The sequence below is a fragment of the Lycium ferocissimum genome, unplaced genomic scaffold (genome assembly GCF_029784015.1).
Source record: "Lycium ferocissimum isolate CSIRO_LF1 unplaced genomic scaffold, AGI_CSIRO_Lferr_CH_V1 ctg1166___fragment_1, whole genome shotgun sequence".
Classification (NCBI taxonomy): Eukaryota; Viridiplantae; Streptophyta; class Magnoliopsida; order Solanales; family Solanaceae; genus Lycium; species Lycium ferocissimum.
Window position 1 is genome coordinate 113,919 of NW_026713950.1, and position 8,848 is coordinate 122,766.

Here is an 8,848-nt window from a genome sequence, read left to right on the forward strand (position 1 = left end):
GTTTCACCCACTTTCACTGGATTCTGCTTTCGGGAATACCTTAAAAAAAGGGATCTCTCTTCTTCCCCAACCATTTCGGCTTAAGAAAATATGAAAATGTGCCTATCTCTATAAGAAGAGCCCGTTCAGCCGTGAAGTCGGAGGGAAGGGATGTCATAATTGAGTTTTGAATAGGTTTCATTTTTCATTTCCTTTCATTATCATATTGAAAAAGTAATAAGAATGAGAAGTGTTAAGTTTTTTATCATACGAACAAAGTTTTTTATCATACTAACGTCGAGCTATTTTTGTACAAAACCTCCCCTACAACATGTCATTGCAGCAGAGTTTAGCCATTAAGTTTGAGGCGGATAGGATACAGCTAGGACCCTTTGCAACTAAGTGTATAACGATTCAGTACAATAATAATGTATTATCCAGTTGGTTCAACCTTCTCTTTTTGGAGGTTTCAACTAGGGGTGTTCAAATGAGACCGAAAAATCGATCCGAACAGGTAAATCGAGTCAATCCAACTTAATTAACTGAAAACCGGCTCGGTTTGATTTGATTTGGTTCAAAATTTAAAAAAACCGAAAACATTTGGTTTGGTTTGGTTTGGTTTGGTTTGGTGTTAAAGGAAGAAAAAAAACGAACTAAACTGAACCAAACCGAATATATATATATATATATGAAATTAATTAAATCTTCTTCATAAATTTGGGTCTTTCTAAATCCAATACTAATTCAAATAACTAGAAAGAAAAGTTTGGCCCAGAAATGGACTCTTTCGCGAACCCTTTTCGTCAGTCAATTATAGAATGTTTCTGTTAGAAAAAATCTTGCCCAAAATTCCCAGATAAATGAGCTTTGTATGGAGAAATTTATTTATGTGATTGAAACTGAACTTTTTGTTGATGAGGTTATTTCTTTACCAATTATTAGCACACTCCTTGATTAATCTACTGATGCTATATCTCATTAGGTGGAAAAAGAAAGAAGAATTTGAGAAACTTCGAGTGATCAGTGAACTTGATTATGTGTTAGGAATACCAACTTGCCACATCCTATAAGGATTCTGGGAAACTGCCCACAAGGAGTATGATATTGCTATATGTTGACTTCTTTTTGGATCTTGGAAAGAAAAAAAAAATTAGATGGTGTTCTTGTTCTGTTCCCTCCCATTTTCTTTGGGGAATGAAGCTAAGAGTTTTTTATTTTTTATATTTTTTATTTTTAAATAAAGATAATGACGCAAATTTGTGTAGTATTGCTGGCATTTTGGGTTATGTGTTACCTTACCTATATCGTTTTCTTTGCATTATAAAATACATTCTTAAAACTCGCAAAAACCTCATAAACCGAACCAAACCGATAAAACCAAAACCGATAGAATTTATACTAAAATGGTTTGGTTTGGGTTGAATATTTAAAAAAACCGACTTACTTGATTTGATTTGGTTTGGTTTGGTTTTAACCAAAACCCCAGTCAAACCGGACCTTGAATACCCCAAGTTTCAACCTATGGAGTTCTTGTGAACCAAATTCATGGATTTGGTGGAATTTCATATCAAGAGCTTCCGTTTTGATTAGGGCAATAATTGATGCTTAACACAATGAAAGGTCAAAAAATTTTAAGCATAAGTTCTTAAATTTCTTCCCTGTAACTAGTCATGAATAGGGGTATTTATGATATTATTGACTTCCAGACTTTTTTGACCACATACTCCATAAATATCAAGTCTAACTTTGTATTCATTGAATTTTGGACTAATGAATTAGACAACTACCATATTTTGACTTTAAGCAAAATATGTACCGTATTTCAGGTGGAATTGCACTTCAACCATATGAAGTGCAACTAATGTAATCATCGAAGAGGGGGAAAGAAAACACCATCACTTCAAAAGGATGAAGTATCAAGAGTCAAAAGTAGAATGATTTTAAGCTATATAATTTGATAGTGTAGAGATAATTTATATCATTTAAAAAAGATGTTAAAAAGAACGACTATGAGGATTTGAGGATCTAGTGAAAATCTCTCTTGTATATCCCTCGTGTCGGGAGCTACTTCCTCAAGGGCACTGGAATGTATAATATTGGGTCTGGTCGTCGCTTCTGATAGATAATATGTAGTGGCGCGAGACAACTCTTTCTAATAAGGAATTCAGCAAAATAGCCACATAACTTTGGGAGAAAGGATGCCTCCTCACAAAGGGGTCTCAGTGACTAGACTTATACAATAATTATTCACCAAAAACATAAGTATCTGCCCATTTGTAAGACCATGTATAGGGGCTAATGCACGCTCACTGTCAGAAGGTTAAGGAAGTCGATGACCTGATGATAGAGGAGCCAGCTACTGAAGCCCCAGTGAATGGCGGTCGTAACTTTAACGGTCGGAAAATGTTAAATTCCTTAACAAGAAGTTCTGACCCGCACAAAAGACTTAACGATCTGGACACTATCTCAGAGAGAGGCTTGCTGAAATAGACATCTCTATCAAGATTCAGACTACCTGTACATGAATGAAAGGATCTTCAAGCAACCAATAAAGGTTTGAAAAAAAAAAAAAGATCGAGTGTCCCATTAGGTTTAACCTGTGATTATAGGTCGCTTACAATTTTTACAGTGTCTCTTCTACCTTTGCCTATTAAGCCGGACGAGAACCCTTCTAAACGACTAATTGTTGTAATCTTAACTCAGCTAAATTGCATTCTCTTTTTTTTTTTTTTTCCCGACATTTCTCTAATATGACCTGTTATGAAAATATTAAAATTAAACACATAACCTCCTTATATTGAGAATCTGAAACAACTATTAAAATTATGTATTTTCATAATATAAGAGAGTGAATTATTCAATTTTAAAGTTGAGTTTATAATAATTAACGTATTTTGTTCGTCACATAATAAATATTATAATTCCTTGTGTAAATTATTAATTAATACCCGCATAACTAAAATGTGAAGACTAATTGCTGTAGCAATGACCACAGCAGAAAAATCAGCTTATATGAAATTTCAGGCCACTTTGGCTATGAAATTTTTTCACTTTTTTCCGGAAAACGTTTTTACTTTATTTGAGAATCAACGTTTGATCATGAAAATTTCAAACACAGCTTCAAGTTGTATTTAAAATTTTGAAAAACACCAAAAAAACTTATTTCCACTTTCAATACATTCAAACAATCAAATATTATTTGTAAAAACTATAATCAAACACAACTCCAACTTCAACTCTAACTCCAACTCCAAAATACCAAATAAAGTAAAATACCAAATAAAGTGAAAAATATTTGATTTCATGGCCAAATGCCAACTCAACTTGTATATTGTGAACTTTCATTAATAGACGTAAGCAGAAGCGGATCTAGAATTTGAAGGTGGCGGGTCTGCACAATTTTTTTCAATGTACATTTTGTTAGGAACATGTATTTAGGTCGGATTCATCTCTTTTTAGTTTATTAGGTCAACTTAATATGCTTTTTTGATTTATTTACAAATATGAAAATTACACCTCAAAAATAAATAAAAAATGAACATAATTAGCATCTTAAACAAGGAATCACACTCATTAACACTCATTAACAACGAAGTAAAATCAACATTTTCACGAGGGACTTGCATTTCTTATGTATATTAAAAAATAAACTTGCACAAGTAAAACAACATCTTCAATAAGGAATTACGCCAATCAAAATAAGAAAAATAATAGAAAAATTCTTCAATAGGTAAATATTCCCCATAAGTATATGTAGAATTAGTTAAACTACAAGTTCTAAAAAATAAATCATAAATTTCATGTTTTTTCTAAGCAGTATTTACGAAATTTTCATCACAATTTAAGTAGTAAAGTGATTTAAATTGAATTTAACAATTATAAAATAGCATAAATTTTTATATTACACTCCCTCCGTTCATTTTTTATTTGTCCATTATAATAAAAATATATTTTCACTTTTACTTGTAAGTTATATAGTTTGAAAAATCAAGACATAATTTATCATTTTATACCTATTTTACCCTTATTATTAAGTACTCCAATTCATTTTATTTATTGCTTATTAAGAGTGTTTCAAGTCAAATATAAACTTAGTAAACATGGACGGAGGGAGTAATAAACAAAAGAAATTTAAAAAAAAAAAAAAAAAAGAATTTTGATCTCAACCCAAAATTTTCATTGAGACCCAAATTTTTCGATTTAAATACTTATAAATTTGAGATTAAGAGAAATCCTTAATTTAAGAAATTTTGAAGTTTCTATTTGTGTGTGTTCGTAGAGATCGCGGATAAAATAATAAAAAAGAGGAAAAAAAATATAAATAATAAAAGGATAAATAGAAAATTAGGAGGATAGAAAAGAGAAATTCTTGGTATAAAAGAAGTAAAAGTCCAAAGAAAAACGGGAGTAAAAAATATTCAAGATAGATTCAAACGCTGTACAAATGTCGTGACACCTTTGTCTAATTTATTTGGGAGTGATTTATTTAATCAAATATTTAACTTAATTTAGACAAATTACAACATAAATATATAAAAAAAATTATTTATCGACGGGGTGCCATGCCACCCCCAACCTATAGGGTGGATCCGCCCCTGGACGTAAGTGAACAAAATATCTTCGTAATAATAATTCGATCCGATACATCATTAGTCATAGTTACCACCCATCCCAACCACAATTAGAATGGGCGAAAAAACAGATTAGAAAAAGTCAAAGTACTCCCAACAATTTAGCAGAAAAAGAAAAAAAAAAAAAAAAAAAAGAAGAAGAATACTTCAATCGGATTCTGACTTCGTATCAGTAACCGGGTCAGCATTAAGATCCAAACCCGTATTATCCTCCACCCTTTCTTTGAACTTAACGCCGTCAACAACCCGTTTAGAATCTTCCATAAAGTCTGTCCATATCCTACCCTCTCCAGACTGCATTTCTGGAATTACACCACTGGGTATGTTGTCGTCGTTGTTGTTGCCACCACTCGTGGAGCTTCCCTTCTCGAAATACTTCATTGCCACACGTATTCTTCGTAAGATAGCGTAGAATTCCTCCACTTCCTCGTCCTCCACAGCGGTCTCTTTACTCTTTCCGTCATTTTTCTCCGTTTTTATTTGCTTCTTTACTTCGATTTCTCCGTTAGGTGAATATTTTCGCTTTTGGACTTCCATAATTGTGGGGTTGAATCTTGATTTTCCGGTGAAGGTTAGTAAAATTGGAAGGAAACAAAAAAAACGGAGAATTGAGTATGATATTTCTGAAGTGGAATTTAAAACGATTGATTAATGGCGTGGTTTACGTTTAATTTATAAAGGAAATTTCATGGAAGCACTAGAAAGTCGTCAAGTGTGTCAACGTTGCTGATGTCTGAAGGGTGATGTAAGCACAACGACTTGTGCCCATTGTCAATAAAATTGTGGATTCGCGTGAATATATTTATTAACAAATTAACTAAATATTCATAGATAGTACGGGGTATCCGATTCTAAATTCAGTTATTATTGTATTTTAATTTTAAATCGATGTAATAATTCATGAATTTTAAATTTCGGTTTCGTTTCTAAACTTATTTGGCTGGACGCGAAGTTTAAAAAAAAGTGAACTTGTTTAAAAAGAAAGTGAACTGTTATAATTTGTGATCTCAAATATACCATAATATTTGTATAGCTATATAAGATTGTATTGAAGGTAACATAAGATGTTTAAGTTAAATTATTTTAAACTTACAAAGAAACTGTACTTTTTCAAAATGAAATAGTAAAGAAATGGAGGGGGTGCTAACTGCTAGCTTATTTTTCTTCCTTTTTCCAAGGATGTTAAAGCAAACAAGAGGAGTTGCTCAGATAGTAAGCACTTTCCACCTTCAACACGAAGATTGTGGTTCGAGTCTCAGAAAAGAGGGGGGAAGAAAAGTATGTGAAAACATGGACGGTGTTCTGTAGCTGTCTAGAGTTTAGACTTCAAAATAGTAAAAAGAAAAAGTACAAAGTCCCTTGGGGGGACACCGATAAAAAAAAAAAAATCAAAGTGGTTCCTCCTTAATTAGCCACATGCGCAACGAATCTGAATTACTCTGCAATTACGTTTGAAATATAACAGGTGTTAAAAGACCCAAAAAAAAAAAAAACCTTTTTTTTAATTTCCTTTTCAGTTAAAATAAAAAGTATCTGCAAAATAAAAAGGTCTAACAGTAAGATATAAAAGTCGTAAGCACGTGGCATGTGCATCTTTCGCCGAAAATCATGGAGCCGACACCATCTGAGTTTCATACAGTAAAGTTTACATTGTCACAGATTATCCAACATGTTATAATTCATCATTTTGTAAAGTCTTACAAAAAGTTCGACCTTCATCAGCTTAAGACCTTTTACTTAGACAATAATTGGACGTGGTCAAAGAAGAAAATTGAATCTCAAAGGATCAATTATTTGGTAATATGATCTGTATGTAAACATTCCTCAAATCAGGATTATTGATTTGGTCTTAAGATTGCATAATAAACAATACTTTTCTAAATAAATATAAAAACATATTCATATTTTTCAAGTGTGCAATTGTCCTTTTATAAGCAAACGAAGCTTCTGCGAAAATCATACCCAAATCTCATTAATAATTTTTGGACGCCATTATACGTTGGTACTTCTATTTTATACGACTACAACCATAAACTTCTAACAAAACAAAAAATAAAGGGAAAAATATATAGAGATGACATCAGACGTTCGTCATGTATATAACGTTAGCTCAACCGTCGGTGGCGTGGCGTATATGTTTACTTTTCGTGTTTTCTATAAAATGACGTGTCTTTAATTTGCTCGTTGCATTTGATTTGTTAGACACGTGTGCTCAAAGACTTTTAACAAAATATACTCCCCGTTTCAATTTCAATTTATGTGAACTTATTTTACTGGGCACAAAATTTAAGAAAGAATAGAAGACTTTTAAATTTGTGGTGTTAAATGAGTCACATTATTTTGTGCGGCTATAAATCATTGTATAAAGGTAAATTGTTTCTAAATATAGAAAGAAGTCATTCTTTTTGCACGAATTAATAAGGAAATAGGTTCACATAAATTAAAACAAAGGGAGTATTAAATTTGACCCATTATAACAATTCAGACATAATTTAATAAGTAAATAAAAAGAATTTCTAATCAAAATTCATAAATTCAAAATCTTAAATTTATCTTTAATGTAGTAACTTTAACACAGTTTTTGTAAATGTGTTAAAAATCAATTAGTATCAACAAATAGCATCGCAAAAACTCAACTTTCTGAACTTTATTTGGGTTTGAATTCTATTGAAAGGTCCATTTCAGTAGAGATCAGAAATTGTTTTGTTTCAATTTAGAAAACATAAACTCTAAATTTTTAAATTTGTCTGCCTCTGCATGTGTACATCAAGCTAAGACAGCGTTGTGATGAATCATCAAGACTAGCATGATTTTCTAACTAACTATATGTAGTTGTTTATTTGGCATTCGTTTAATTGTCATATCTATCTTTTAAGATTGTGCAAATAGAAGTGCCAATTTGTGTAATTAAGCCGATTTGACGTGACTAATACTCTATTCGTTCTTCCACCTAAACCTAAATTGAGTGGTATAAACGTTAAGATCTTTTAATATTGTTTTCATTGTATTAAGTTTAGTCGAGGAAAGTATAAAAGCTAGATGTCAAAAAAAGTAGTACTCTTTTTGTCCCGTTTTAAGTGTTCCATTTTCTCTCTTCTTTTAAAAAGGAAAAAAGAAAAATTACAAGGTCGATATTTCCTATTAACGAGGTAACCACTTCATCGTCTATGGACCATAATAAAATGATAGAAAGTCAAAGTAAGATTTAATAAATAATGTATTTTATTTTCAAGATTACATATATTATTATTAAGGAGGCTAATTACCTGTGAAGATCCTTTTAGTGACTTGATACAATATAGAAAATTATTTCGTTAATGGTATGTATAATTTAAACTCATATTATTATAAATCTTGAAAAGAAAACGTAAACATGAAGTTATGACAACAAAAGCGAATAAAGAAAAGTTACGAGAATACCTGCAGATCGAGACTATACTATTGGAAGTCTACTTTAAATTTTTAAAGTAGACTTAGCAGTTGCTAATGACCAGTGCTACTTCCACAATTGTTCCACAAAAGAAAAAAAATGTAATACGAACCTTGGTCTTTCTTTAAGGTTCTACTTTAGTCTCTTTTAAAAACCTTGCAAATTCTTGACTTGGTCTTTCTTTAAGGTTATATGTATAGTTTGTTGTGTTTATAAAATTACCACTTGCATAAAAATATGATCTGTATGTAAATATTCCTCAAATCAGAATTATCAATGTTGTCTGAAGATTGCATAAAAAAACAATACTTTTCTAAATAAATATAAAAACATATTCATATTTTTCAAGTGTGCAATTGTCCTTTTATAAGCAAAAGATGCTTCTGCGAAAATCGGGTGAAAATGATTTTCACCCCAACTTTACTTTAGAAATCAAACTCCTCCCTCAACTAGGAACAGTAGACATTTTTCCCCTTTTATCCTATGCAATGTCTAGTTTATCCTTGACATTTTCAATCCTCCATCTATTTAATGCCTTTTTATATTATATAAAATTTATTTTTTAACCTAGATATTTACAGATTTTTATTTAAATTATTATAAGTAGAATAATCCTTTTATTAATTTATCACAAAATCTAATGTTACTTTTTATGACTTATATTTTAATATTACATGCACTAAGTGTGTGTGTATATATATCTATACATATTAAATGTTATTTTTACATATATATGTATACGTGTATTTAAGTTTCACTTCTCTCTTATTATCTATTGTCAATATATAGACGAATTTTGATTGTCCTT